General features: G+C 36.0%; 1 protein-coding gene across 1 annotated transcript in view; it reads right to left on the minus strand.

Moving 5' to 3' along the window:
* LOC107289643 (partitioning defective 3 homolog B) overlaps positions 1–15,556 on the minus strand; it is a 187,930-nt gene that overhangs the window by 14,875 nt on the left and 157,499 nt on the right. The window lies entirely within an intron of this gene.

A 15,556-nucleotide genomic window follows, 5' to 3' on the forward strand; every position in this document is an offset into this window, starting at 1 on the left:
GAAGGAAGGAAGGAAGGAAGGAAGGAAGGAAGGAAGGAAGGAAGGAAGGAAGGAAGGAAGGAAGGAAGGAAGGAAGGAAGGAAGGAAGATGACCAGTAGCCAGGGCCATAGGTTCAGTTATAGCAGTCATGGTGCAAATGTTGGAAGGTTAGGGATAAATGGTTTTTTCAGTATGTCTATATGGTTGCAAAGAGTCAATGACGACTTGATGGCACATAATCAATCATTAATCAAGATAGGAGTTGTGAATTCACAAGAAAAGCATTTAAAGGTAGTCCTCAACATATTTTAGTAATTGCATCTAGAATTATGGCCATAAGTCATTGTGGTCATTAAGCAGGTCACCATGTGACTACATTGGATTTTATGATCTTTTTGTGATGGTAGTTAATGAAACACTGAAGTTGTTAAGCAAATGTGATGGTTGTTAATTAAATGCATTTGTTTTGCTGGAAACTAGCAAAAACATGTCAAAATTTGCAATCATGTGACCACGGGACACATACAAATTGGCATAAAGAAGAGCTGGTTGCCAAGTGCCCAAAATGTTAAACCATAAGGGGGGGCTGTCAGAATGTCAAAATTGGGTTGTCAGTATTTTTTGGGGGGAGGGTATGGTAACATAAAACTGTCACTAAGCAACCGGCCATTAAGCAAGGACTATCTGTATTGAGTTTTCAATTATCTGGTTCCTAATTTCATGGAGCTGAATTGAAGTTGATAATTGTGCCTGTTATCCTGAATTTCTTGTTTAATACAGCAGTTGGAGTTGGCATACAAGGGCAAATATGTTTAGCCTCCAAAATTACTTCTGCTTCTACTAACTAGTTAGTAAATATAATCTCACCCTGACCAACAGAAACAGGATCTTGTGGGAGACTGAAATATTTTACCAATGAAAGAAATTGAAATTTGTAAGTCTGAATTAAAAACATCTCATTGGCAGGTATAAATACTATACCGCTGAGGCCAAAAATACTAATATCATGAGATAAAACAAAAAATGTGAAGTTTATGATGGCTTCCATATAAGTTATACAATAAACCTCACCCTCTGCCTTCCCAAAGATAAACATAATAACAAGTTACCATCCACAGAGAAGAAAAAGGAAATTGGGTACGATCATAAATGGGTGCTTTTTAGATCCTGCAGTTGTATAATCAACAAGTAACATTGGATTACATCTGCTGTTTTTACAAAACAAATCCAGGCCAGAGAGACTGCAATTGTAATTTGAAAAAAGTAGTGATGTTAATAATGACATTTTCAATATTGAATAATAGCACTGATAGTCAAATGTAGGCTTGGCTCTTACTAACTTTGCTACCTGAATTATTGGTTGGTTTGGCTGAACAATTTAGATATTATAGTGAAACTTGTAAACGTGGCATTGTACATTGCCTAATATTTCCATCTTTTTGTTGAATTACTACTTATAAATAGAAAACTGTGTTCCTTAAAATATTATTTAAAATACAATAATCTAATTCAATTCAATTTCCTACCAATTTTCTTAAAAATTGAATTTAAGTATTTATTTGAAATTACAGATAAATAGTTGTAAGATAAAGACAGTTTCAAACTCTGGAGAAATTATTAAATGTATCACTACCACATGGAAAATTACTGTAATTAAGATGAGGTTAAAAGAGCATGCATTTTTCCAGTTTAAAAAAAATTGAAATGTATCTCTTAACAAAGTAACAAAACAATTTTTTGTTTCGGAATTGTGAAAGTATTAAAACAAAACAAATACTGCTGAGTCTCAATCTGATCAATGAATCATGTTCCCCCAGGCATTTATGTACATGTTTTATTGGGGTTCCCTCCCCTGCAGCAATTCTAATTTAAGATGTTCTCTCTATTGTTGCCATGGGCAACTCAAGAACACAAAGCAAGATAAAGGTCTACTAATAAAGCAGTTTTTTTTACCGCATTTCAACCCTTGCTTACAAGTAAAGTTAAAATTTAAACCTTTTATATATAGGATCTGGAAGAGGTCAGGTTATGACTGCCTGTAATAAAAAAGAAATCAATATGGCAGCATATCTGAAGAAATTGGCAAACTAAACAAACAATTCATCCAAATCCACTTGGACCTGAATGAAAAGAACATAAAGTACAATGTTTATTCTGCTTGCCCTTTATCATTCAAGAGATTACACTGCTTGAATCCCCACAGTTTGACATCAGGTGAGATACTAATATTTGCTGGCCAAGGTACAATTAAACAGCATGTCAAATCCAAGCCATTAACCTGATCATAAATTTACTTGTACATGGACCTTTTACAAATGTCCTGAAGAGTGAGGTGGTGTCCCAGTTCTCAGACTCTATTCAAAGTGCCCAAGACTGAACTTTAATGCATGGAGCAGAGAAGAATGAGAGACACCATAACAACTATTCCAGTGATAGTCACATGTCAATCCAATAATAAATTTACTTGGCACTTTCTCAATGCAGAGACTCAGACAAGATGGAGACGGAGAGTCCTGAGTCTGGAATATGTGGAGGTATGCTGAGAGCTTGAGTGATCAACTCATCTCTCCAACTCTCACCTCACAGCAAGACCTTCAGACCAGTCTTATGCTTTCCCCAGAAATGCACCTTTTTCTAATGAAGTGGATTACTACTTCACTTTCTTTATCACCTCATTTGGTCAGATGATGAAATGGTTTTTGACCAATGACACCAGGAGCCACACTTTATAATGAGGGGAAAGGGGACCAAGGGGGAAAAGAACACATATACATCCACCAGGTCAACAAAGGCTTTTCTGCAACCTACAAAGGCCCTGCCAAGTGTGGCACAGCTTTCAGTGACAAGTTGGAAATACCTATGTGTCAAGTAAAAGAAACTGACATCAAGTTCTAAGCACCACACTCTAAGAAGGGATTAGAAAACAGATTGAGTGCCTATGAACTGCTCTCAAGCAAAACAGGAGAAAAGCCATCAGGTTTTGAGAAATGGCTAACTCCAAAGCAAAGTGGACCACAAAACCCAGAGTGAGTTTGACAAGGGTTCCAGTCACCAATGCAGGCAAAGTGGCAGCATAGTGAAGCCTGCTCCAGCTTTGATGGGGCACACATGCTTCAGGCTTGCATAAGCAATGCAGAGGACAAACTCTATGAAAATTGTGAGAGATGACTACTTTTATGGCTCTAGTCCTCTGTCAAAACCATGTGCATAAGAATTTTATTTATTATATATTATTCAGTCAGTGTTTATTTATTACTGACCATAATTCATGAGGAAGGTCATTATTCAAGATTCCTTGCATTAGATGTTACTAGCTTATAATGTTGTTAGTATCTACCTAAATTGACAATTAAGGCAATTAAAATTTATCTTCCCTTCCACATTTAAATCCTGCTATAAGGGTTCTCCATCTGTTTTCAAATTTGTATAAAGTCATGAATGTGGAATGACAGCTAGCTGTTCCCATTGTTCCCAAGAACCTGAATAAAATCTGTGGGAGAGAAGGGACATATAAGGAACATCTGAATGCTTTTTCTTTTAATTGGCCAAACCTAGATTACTTCTTGATAATACAAGGTTTAGGCAGTGGGTATTCCACCTAAGGCACCCTCATAGGATGAAACTAAACTAATGTAATCTCACTGAGATTATTATTAAACTCCATATGAGGGAAGGTATTTGAGCCAAACCTGGAAGGTTCTTAAGCCTTGTCTACAGTTCTGTGTACAAATTCAGATCCATGTAAATATCTTAAGGGCAAAAACACTGAAAAGCTGGTTCAAACTTTCTTTATTTGACAGGAGTGTGTGTTAAGTGAAAATAATATTCAAAATTAGTAATGTATGAAAATAGTCTGGGCTAGGGATTGATAACAAGAGTAATAGGTAGTCAATAATATAGGAAGGTGAAGATCATACCCATAGATTATTGCATAACAACAACATTTATTATTGTTCATTTTCCCCTTTCCTGCACAATCACTTGAATTGACAAATATACTTTGTCAATACAGAATGTGTTTATGCTCCTTGGAATATCTGTGAAAATCCAGTATGACAATGGGACTTTACGATTTGCTCTGTTTCAGAGGAAAGAGAAAGAACTGATTGTTCAGATGCTGCTTCTAACTACAACAGCTTTAGGATGGCAATCAGATTTTCTGCAAAATGTGGAAGCAGAAAATGACAATAGACTTGAATTATGGATGCATTTGCTGTGAAAATATTTTAATCAGTGCAAGGAAATTGATATGCAAATATCTAAAAGTGATTAGTAGTTAAGAAAAATACATACAAAAGATTCTGGCTAAAAACAATATTAAAAACAGAATGCTAAGATGCTTGCTCAGGCTATACAAATGCAACAAAAGAGAAATTAAAATTAGTAATCTGGGTAGTATAAACTTTAAGGCATATACTAAAATTCTCATTGTCTTAACTTTTAACTGGCAAAATGGTGCATCATAGACCAATAATTTTTGAATCAAGGTACCTCAAATTGGTTAATTTACAGAATGTGTCCAAAATCCAGGACTCCCAGTGGAATGATATTTGGACTGCTTCAGTGCTACTGGCTGCTGCTTGGTTGGTGTGTGTGTGGTCATGCAATGTTTCTTTTCAAAGTTCTGTAATAGTTTCCCAGTCAATCTCGCAAGCCCTTCCTCTCTCCCTCACCCAGCAGAAGCCATTTACTAGGAGGAAGGAGAGGAGAGGAGAGGAAATTTCTGATGCATTCTGCTAGGTTCCCTCAAGGAAACTCAGTGGGGAAGCGGGCAGGAAGTCAGAAGACGCTTCTGCTCCCACTGCATTTTTTGCCTGCCTTTGGACATTCTGTTTCTTTGTTTAGGTAAGGCATTGTTTCTGAAATGATGACCCAACAAGCACTGATTATGTGGTGGAAATATAAAATACAAAGAAATATTGATTAATAAAATTATCCAAAAGGCTATACATTTATTACAGACCCCTTTAAAACCTGAAAAAAATACAGCATTTGCTAGAAATATGGTCCTGTTTAATAAGCATTATTTTATATTTTATCCTTATTTAACAAAGTGACTGATACATATTCATTTTAAGGAATTCTACCTCACAGTTTAAGAAACTGAGCATTTATGTAAGTAACTATGTATATACCCACATATAAATGTAAGCACAAATGTCTATGTGTCTTTATGTGTATGTATAATACAACAGATGCTATTGAAGAAAAACTGGTAAAAATGCTGAGCAAGATAGAAAGAAAACCTGAAAAATTGAAGGCCTCAAGAATATATCATTCAACATGGAGAGTATTGCTTTTCATTTTACTATGATGTATTCATCTATTTTACACAGACTTTGTGTCCAGAATCTAATTGGCCAAAGATGTAACAATGCAAATACTACATAGAATACCTATTATTTAAATCAGGGCTTTTCAACCTTTTCACCCATTGTACCACTTTTAGGATAGGGCAACATCCGAGTACCACCAGTCGCCTAGCAAGGTGTCAAAAACTTGATGACCCCCCCCAAAAGGAAAAAAAAGTGATAAAGTACAGGTAGTCCTCGACTTACAACAGTTCGCTTAGTGACTGTTCGAAGTTACAATGGCACTGAAAAAAGTGCCCGCCAAGCCACAGCCGAGCAAGACACCTGCCTGCCCACCCGGCGGTGCTCTTCCTCCTGTCCGAGGTTTTCATTGTTGTGAGCATTTCTGTTGAAAATTGGCAGTGGGGGTGGGGTGGGGGGTGTTTGGTTTTTATTCCCCCCCATCTGCTGGGTGGTTGCAGCAGGTTTTGGTCACTTCACATGACCCTGGGACACTGTGACCGTCATAAATATGAATCAGTGGCCAAGCATCTGAATGTAAATCACAAGACCCTGGAGATGCTGCAACATTCCAGCTGATCGGTGCTTCTTCTGGGCTCAGCAGAAGTGCCAGGATCAGTGCTGAGCTCCAGCTGGAGCCTCGCACTGATCCTGGGGCTTCCACTGAGCCCTGACAGTCCCAAAGAAGCACTGATCCTGGGGCTTCCACTGAGCCCTGACAGCCCTGCAGCTCCAGCCATCTCTCACTCAGGCTTGTGTGGTGCTGCCACCGGTTCAGCTCATTCCCGTCCCCTGCTACCACTTTTCTAGGATGGCCGAGTACCACCTGCCAGGTGCCAATGTACCACAGGTGGTACCTGTACCACTGGTTGAAAAGCCCTGATTTAAATGATATATTATTAACATAATACAAGTATTTCAGGTACTATTAAGGAGACACTGATTTGAAAACCCCTATTTATTTTTCCAGAAAAACTGGAGTAGACCACAGCAATGTGGATCTGCAGATAAGCTTGATGGATTTAAATTAAGAATTTAAAGAATTCTTAAATTTTAAAGAATTTAAATTTAGAATTAGGTTTTCTTAATTCTGTCTGGTTTTCCTATATGTCACTTATTATGGATTAAAACCAGCCTGGGAAGACAATCAGCAGAATCAACATAAACTGATATTCATTGTTGCATATACCTGGGAAGCAGCTAAACATGGCCAAAGCAGCAGAAGGAGAAAAAGACCTTTGCTTGCTGGTCCTTTTCCAGCTTTTTCTCCCTTTCTTAAAAAAGGCAGTCAGAATCAACTCACTTGATCAAAAAAGAATACTGATTGGTGTGGGGCTGCAGCCCATTTGATATCTTAAAAATGGTGAGCAGCTGGAAAATTTGACCTCCACCTGCCTTACCATTGCTTCATGGGAAGGTCACATTTGTCAGAAACTTTTTTGAACTGTAAATGGCAGGTGATTTACTATGAGAATTCTGAAATACTCATGATTGTTTCCTTCTCCTTCTTTATCCCCAGTCCTATATTCTTGCTTTCTCTTCTCTGCTGTACATTTTAGATTATAAGCCAAGGACTGGAATAGACTGCCAAAATCGTCAGTCAACCTGGGTGTCTTTCTTAAGAAAATGAAATAAATGAGTAAATGAAGATTACTACTAGATAAGTATCTCTTGCTCAATGTTGCCAGTAATTGCAATATAATAAATAGCTAATATAAGATTTAAAAAAAGATTTTTAAAAAATCTTATAATTAGAAACTGAGCATCAAATCAAATTAATATTTCTTTCTTGCAGAATAGTTTACAGCTGTGCCCAGAAAGATTTTTGAACAATTTCATCTGTGCACCAATTGGGCTCTTTCCTAGGGGCCTTCAGATAATCACTCATGCCCTAGTTACCATATGGTTGCCTACCGCAATGCACTCACGCAGGGCTGCCCCTTAAGACCACTTGGAAATTTTAATTGGTACAAAATGCAGTGGCAGGGATAGGCATGCCTCAGTATACCCATGTAATACCTCTGCTTCATGGGCTGCAATGTTTACTTATGGATGTGATTCAAGCAGTAGTGGGATTCAGCCAGTTCGCACCACTTCGGCAGAACCGGTAGCTAATTTTTTGTTGCCCAGCCCCAGAATGGATTTCCGGAAGTGGCAACCACACAGAGAACCGGTTGTTCCCATATTTGAATCCCACCACTGGATTCAAGGTACTAGTTGTTACTTATAGAGCTCTAAAGGCATAGGGTATGGCTACTTGAGGGACCACCTGTCTTGCATAGTATTTGCCTGGCAAGGTTGGTGCACCCTGTGTTTTTTCGGTTAAATGTCATCAAGACTCTGAAAGCAGGCCTTCTCTGCAGTAGCACCGATCCTCTGGAATGAGGTTTTCAAATCACTCTGATGTTGCTCAGTAGAGCAGCGAAGACCTGGCTTTTCACCCAGGCCTTTGGATAGGAAGAGTGAGACCCCTCACTTTATTCTGGTCTGTCATACTTGCCATTCCTTAATTTTTTATTGATTTTATTGTAATTTATATGATTGCTGTGAATCACCCAGAGTTGTTGGGATTGGATGGCATAGAAGTTTAACATATTATGGTTATAGTTGGTTTCACAGCCAGCCAGATGTTTAGACTGGATTTAGCAGTTTAATTCATCTATCAAGTCCTTCCCAAGGAGCTGGGATAGGCAGATGTTCTTGTCTAATGGTGTTATATGTATGGTTGCAGGATGTAAGCTGTTCCACATAAAGCTGCCTTTTGCAATTGACTGGTGATTTTTGTCAATGCTGATGGTATTGTGTTACAAATGTTTTGGGATTGCACCCAAGGTGCTTATTACTATTGGTATTATCTCTGCTTTCTTTTGCCACATTGTTCTATTTTCAAGTTTGTTTGTTTTTTATTTTGTGGCTTTGTTCAGTGTTTTTCATCTTCTATTGTGCTGTCTCCAGGTACTGCAACATTCACTATCCAGACTTTCTCCCCTCCCCTTTCCTATCAACAATTGTATGTCTGGGATGTTATGTAGCAGATGCTTGTCTTTTTGAATTCTAAAGTCCCAGAGCACTTTCATTTTCTATTACTTTGTCTATTTTGACAAAGAGGCTTAGTTAAAAAAATTCTCTTGGGTTCACTGAATCTTACTACCAAGTAGAAAGGACAAGATTGAAACCTAAATATATAGTCTTATATCACTTTTAGAATTGTCTTTCTCCAAATTTCTCAGCTTCCAGTATGAAGAAGGAAAAACCCATTTATAGATGCAACATATGTATTATACCAATTTGCGTGTTAACTACTTAATGCAGTCCAAGTGGCTTACAATATAAAACTCTGAGCAAAATCTACCGTATCTTTGTTAATTACTCTCATTTACTAAAAACCAAAGGCTCTATTTAAAAAAGAACTGTTTATGCAACCCTCTTAAATGCCAAAAAGATGAAGGCCATTTTGATCTTGAGGGGACAGGGTATTTCACTCGTATCTATTTAGGACAGCTTGAAAAATATGATGTCTTTCAGAGACAGACCACAATGCATTCCTAAAGCAAATTTGTGCCTGAAGCCAATGCTAGGTAACTATCAGATTCCTGGCAGACATTAAGAAAACCTAGGCTTCATTCCAATGGACAGATGGTTGGCTAGAGGTCTTTTCTCAAAGCCCAAATAGCTCATCAATAGACATGATTATTTTGATCAAGTCCATCCAGATAAGAAGAAAATGAAGTAAAACTGATAAATGTTCCAGAAAACCACAAACTATTCTCTCAAACACAGCATTAGCCACCTTACAGTATATTGTCCTTGACTACATTCAAACTACATAATAAGTAACTCATAATTAAGAGATGGAGTAGACTCATAGTATCTAGTGCAAATTTCCAAAGTAGGTTACTTAAATGACAACATGTCAGCAAACAACATATTTTAGATGTCAGAATGTTAAATGCTGGGATTTGCTTTTAATTCTCAGAATTTAAGGAGGAGTTGGAGAAATGTCAAAAAGCATACAGATATTTGTCCTGAATAGCTTGATTCTTCCTTGTGTAGAATCTTCCATGTATCTCTAGAATTTAATCACGATACTTTTTTTCCCTAATGGGACCAAATCATATCTGCCCATTCGTTTCTCTTTTGTTTTTCCTGAACACACTTGCCAAATAGTTCTCTTATCGAGAAGAGCAGCCAACCTGGTATTTTTCACATGCTTTGGATTATGCTTTCCACAATCCACTTCCTACATCTCATGCTGTAGGGAACTGATGGAAACCATCATCCTCTGGGCACCATTCTGATTTAGAATACTCACACAATGCAATAGTAACCATAAGCTTGGATGTTTTTCAAGAAGGAATTCATATTGAAGAAAAAAAAATACTCTGGGGTAATAGATTTAATGAAAAACAAGTAGCATTTTTTATAAATATACACAAATAAAAAAAGTTTGAAACTTCCATATTTGGAAGTCTTTTACATAGGTGAGGACTATAGAGAGAGAGTTTCATTTCATTTGCTAATTCACATACATTGCCATTTACTCCTCTTACATTCCAAGTTCCAGTCTTGAATATATTATGATCATCACCAACTGGGGTGGTAAATACTATGTTGGTCTTGGCCTCCAATTGTTTGATCAACTGCTGCTTTCATATAATATTTTAGCAAGAAAGGAAAAATATGGTTTATATTGCTGCCCTTAATCATTCTCATGCCACATGCATCAGTTCCTGTTAGCAGTCAGAATACTAACAGTCAATGTAGACCAGGGGTGTCAAACTGGCGGATGCATCATGCACAGGCCACGGCCACCCTGGCTCCACAAAGGCAAAAAATGTCACGATACGTCATGATACATCACATGATGCAATTGAGTATGACACCCGTGATGTAGGCACATGTTCCATACATCACCAATACAAATCAAAGCCCAGTTATGCCTCAAGCATACTCTGATTATTCTGTGCAAACTAGGATGTCTAATCAAAGGATTATCTTGCAAGTCAAAATACTGCTGTCCATATCCCACAAACTAAAAGGCATATGCTATTGGAGGATCTTTTTTCATTTAAAAGTTTTGTACCCAAGGTGGAATAGTAATAATGGGAAAACACAGTCACTATGAAATCTCTCTGCCTTAAAGTAGCTGAATTCATTTAAATATATTTTCTTGTAAGTTTCTAATACTTACTGGGTTTGATTCATCACATTTTAAACAGGTTCATTTTAGCCTCTTTGTTGCTATAATGTTTTTTCTTACAATGTATTGTTCAATGTGGCATCTGAGACTTAAGCATTACATGAACATCAATTCTGATGTATTTAATTCTTCAAGCAGGTCCTGTCCCCTTTTTATAATCCACTCAATTATTCCTCTTTGAAAATTAAAATAAGCAGGTCACCTGATGTAAAATTAAATTCCTACATATATACTGTATATTCAATCCAACCTGAACTCAAATTGTTGAGATAAGCAATATCATTCAGATGAATACAAGAGTTTGACCTATAAGACAACGCCTTGAAGTATTTTAAGGTGGAAAGTAAATGCTTCAAAAAATATTTAAAAAATCCTGCCTAGACAGAATATTCATTGTGCAATTAGCATAAATGTATTTTGAAAACCATTTAAAATATGTTTCTCTCTTTCTTATAATCTTTTGAAGTTTCTTGCTTCAAATGCACATGAAACACCACACTCAGCTATTAATACTTTAAGAAGATGTTAAGTGCAATGAAGTTCTTTATCATTGTATACTGATAGCATCATCCTTACATGCTGTCAATTTCAGCACATGGGTGTGGTATATGGTTGATGGTGATAGTTTCAGACTTTCAACTGAATGCTTCTAGTTTAGCTTATATCTATATTATCTTCAATTCCTATTGAAGAATTGAAATAATTCAGGTGTTGATGGCTTTAATAATATTTCCATTGTTAAACTTTTTAGGATTTTAAGACTCTTCTTATTTTTCTTATGTTTCTCTTGGTTACACTGGCTTTGACTTCCACATGTCTAATGTTATTTGCTTGTAAGATGTTCAGATACAGTATTTGTTACTATTTTCTACTACAAGGCTTCTCAATTTGCTTCCATCTGGCATTTCAGTTCCAAAACTTTTGACTGGTTTTCCTTTGTTTACAACAAATGATGTATGCTTACTTAACTGAAAATCCATGGCACTGTCATTGCTATAAATGTTGACTATATAAGATAATACTTCAGTTTCTAATTGTAATTTTCCATGTAGTTTCAGGATATCCTTATATAGGAGATGAGAAAGCTTATTGAGCTTCAATATATGATATCCATGGCATGTTTTACTAATTGATAATGGGATAAATAATATTAATAGCAATGCTAAGAAGGAATAATAATTATTATATAAATAATATATGTTAATATAATATTTTTCAAGAAGGAAGACATCTACACATCAATGAATATCAACCACAATAAAATAAGATAAAATGGAGTAAAATAAAATAGAATGGATAAAATAGAGTGAGATAAAATACTGTAAGGTAATATCAAATACAAAGAAATAAAATGGGTGGTAACATATGGAACAGTTTGTATTCCAATGAATGCATCTCCTTTAAGAGTCAGTATAGATGCACAACTGTTCTCAACATTTCTATATCAAATCAGCGGATTATAGAAAAGTTTGATGGAATTTGAATAAAATTTGGATTCATTTCTTGCTTGTAAACAAGCAAGCTGAATTATACTGATATATCTATAATATTTTTGCAAGACTATATAGACAAATTTAATTTAGTGATACTTGATATTCTAGTTCTCTTTTCTAATGCATATGAAGTACCTGAGGATGTTTATGATGGAAGCCAGGAATTCTTTCTGGGAATAAGTTGGTGGACAGTTTACAGTGCAGAGAAGGTAAAGGCAATATCAGTGATATAGGTAGAATAAGAGAAGCATTATTTACATTAACCCTTATATCCTTTCATATAAATTACATAACCAATATTCTATAAGTGTGATGACCCACAATACAATCCCCAAGCTACAGAAATTACACAAATTCTCATGCAATATAGAAAAGAAAGGGATATATGGATTTTCATAAGCATATTGGAACCAAATATGAAAATATATATTCTTTTACATTGCTGAAGGCTGCGACATATAACAAATTCAGGTGGCTCTCCGGCATTAATTCATAAAGCAAATAAAAGAATAATAAGCTGAAAGAATATGAATGTGAAAAAAATATTTGATTTATTTGGGGAAACTAATGTATTGCAGAGAAAACAGCATCAGGAGTTCTATTCACAAATAGTTACTTTTCCACATGTGGGAAGCACAGGGAAGAAAGGGGAGAAAGGTTATGTGGGAGTTACAGATATAATGGCATCACCACAGACCTACAATGGAACCTAGAGATAAAACACTGGTATTGTTGTTTGTAAAGCTGAATAGTTTTAAATAGTCAATCCTTTCAGTTTGCATCCTAATTAGCATATAAAAGTACCTTGCCAATTCTCCTCTCTATCCTCTGAGGTATACACTAGGAAGGTAGCTGCATTATCTGGGAATAATTCCAGCTTCATTAAATCCAAGGCATCAGAGGCTTCAGCAAAGCCCCTTACAGAAGTGCTTCAGGAGCAGGAAAGCTTAGCATTTGGGTGGAAAGGATTAAGGAAAATTAGGAACTCATCAATGATTACAGGTTTCTTTAGAGGCATGGAGCAACTTGCAACATTTGTCAGTGATAACTGCCTACTCTTCAGGTCTCTATGGAATTATGGGTTCCACCGTCTGTACATCTGCTGACCTCTCAACAAGGATATGGAGAAGCCTGGTGCCAGAAATCAGTGCTAAGGGACCCACAACTAATAAAAACAACTTTCCAGATTTTCACTTTTTTGTTGTTACTATTTTGCTATTATGTAAACAGGTTCTGAAGTAGTGCAAAATAATTTTCGCTGTTCCCTTTCTCATAATTTTTCTTCTGGGTTTTAAAATCATCATGTTCTTAAGGGTTTTTTCCTCTAATATTGTCTTCTGGAAGGAAGGAATAAGATTTTTTCACATTAAGGTCTTTCTGAATCAGAAGATCAGTCTAGAAATAAATAAAATACTTTTTCTTTATTAAGCTCTGATCATCTGGAAAACCTGGATATATATGTTTCATATGATGCAATTTTCTACTCATGCCTTTGTGTAAGATACATGGACACCATATATGGTTTTCAAAACTTAAGAGGTATATTGTCTTGCTTTTACCTAACACACACAGACACATTTCCTAAATAGCATACCAAATTTGTTAGTATACTATATTTCTTGCAACAGATGACAGAAAAGGTTGTTTCATGTTCCTTGGATAATAATTCATAGATATGCTGATTTTCTGAGAATATTTATATGATATCTCCATAACTTTAGAAAAATAAGGATTAACTAGGTCATCATGAACAGAAATATATATTTACTCCAACCAAGGTGTTAGCAATCTGGTCTTTACTAATTTTTAATATTAAAGATCTGTAGTCCTAAATCATACAATGTTATACAAACTAAAACAAAACAAAACAAAAACAGCTTTTATAAGGTGTACATGTGGTCAAACCAAATAACATCCATGGACAGTTGCTACTTATTATCTGATACAGATTTGAAAACTGTAGTAGGCAATTACATATTCATATCCTGCATAACCATCTTTCCCTTTCAGAACATTTCTGTATAGTGTTCAGCATATTCTTAGTTTTCTGTATTTGTCAGATGAGATATAAATTGATATATGTGTACATATGCAGAAAACCAGTTTAATGTAGGGGATAAAGTGCTGAACCTAATGGGCATTTGATAGGAAAGAGGTAAGTTTGGCATGTATAGGACAAATGGATCCCTCTAGGCCAGAGTTTCTCACCCTTAACAACTTTAAGATGAGTGGACTTCAGCTCCCAGAATTCCCCAGCCAACGATGCTGAAGTTGAAGTCCACTCATCTTAAAGTTGTTAAGGTTGAGAAACACTGCACTAGTCAAATGAGGTAAGGAAATACTTTAAGAAAGAGAGAGGAAATAATGAAGGAAACAAAGAATAGTGGAGTAGGTTAGCAGATTATAACAGAACCATGAAGCAAGGTTGTAAGCAATCATGAAGCAAGGTTGTTAGCCTCAGGGTTGAGCTAAAGCTTATGAACCTAGCACACCAAACAAACAACTTGAGTCCAAACTCTAGAAGGAAAGGTTCAAATGATTTCAGAGTAAAGACTATATGTGACTCAAAGGTTCTGAGGCAGTATTAGGCTGGGATAAGGGAGAGAAACAGAAAATCACCCTCTGAATCAAAGAAACTTTGTGATAAGGATGGCAAATATTTTTCAGATGGAGGTCTACAACTTTAGAGAGGCTAAAGAAAAATTGGGCTGGCTCAAAAAATAATAATTTAAAGAATTCATAGCTGTACTGTTTTTATTACCATTACAAAAAGAATTAAACAACCTATCATCTGATCATTTGCAGCAGCAAAATTTCACAAATTGACTATAAGCGGCATAATCACCAGCTTGCCAAAATTATTCATTGGAAACTCTGCAAGAAGTTTGGATTTGAATGTAGCAAAATCAGTGGGACAATCAGGTTCAGAAGGTTTTGAAAAATGAGTGGATTAAAACCTTACAAAACTTTAAAACCTAAACAGACAGTCACCTTGTTCATAACATGCCTAATACTGTGTAACAGTCATTGAAAAGAAGAAAATCTGGGTCATCAATGTTGCTATATTGGCTGATGCTAGGATTTAGGAAAAAACAATTGCAGAAACATATAAAATACTGGTACTTGCAGATCTCAATTGAATGTTTGTGGGAAAAGAAAAAGATTGTACCAATCATGTTTTGAGCCCTTGGAGCAGCATCTAAAAGGATTCCTTTATATTTGGAAATTTTGAATTTATATGATTGATCACTGTAATTTTACAAGAAACTCCCCTGTTTGGAACAGCCTCTATCCTCAGATGCTACCTTAATTATTAGATCCTTGGTTAGAATTTGAATTACTAAGTTTCCACCAGTCTTTAACTGTGAAGATTACTACTACTGTTACTACTACTATTAATTGGACAAAGAATTGAATAAGATCACAAGATTATGGAATAAATTGGCCTTGGTGGTCCCAGTGGTTAACAGCACACTAGATGCCATACCCAAAAAATGGATATCACTTAAAAAATCTGCTCATTAACAGATGACAGTCAATTACAAAAGGCCACGTGGTTTGAATCCACACC

This window comes from Protobothrops mucrosquamatus, unplaced genomic scaffold (assembly GCF_001527695.2).
Source record: "Protobothrops mucrosquamatus isolate PMUCROS unplaced genomic scaffold, P.Mucros_1.0 scaffold_9, whole genome shotgun sequence".
Taxonomy (NCBI): Eukaryota; Metazoa; Chordata; class Lepidosauria; order Squamata; family Viperidae; genus Protobothrops; species Protobothrops mucrosquamatus.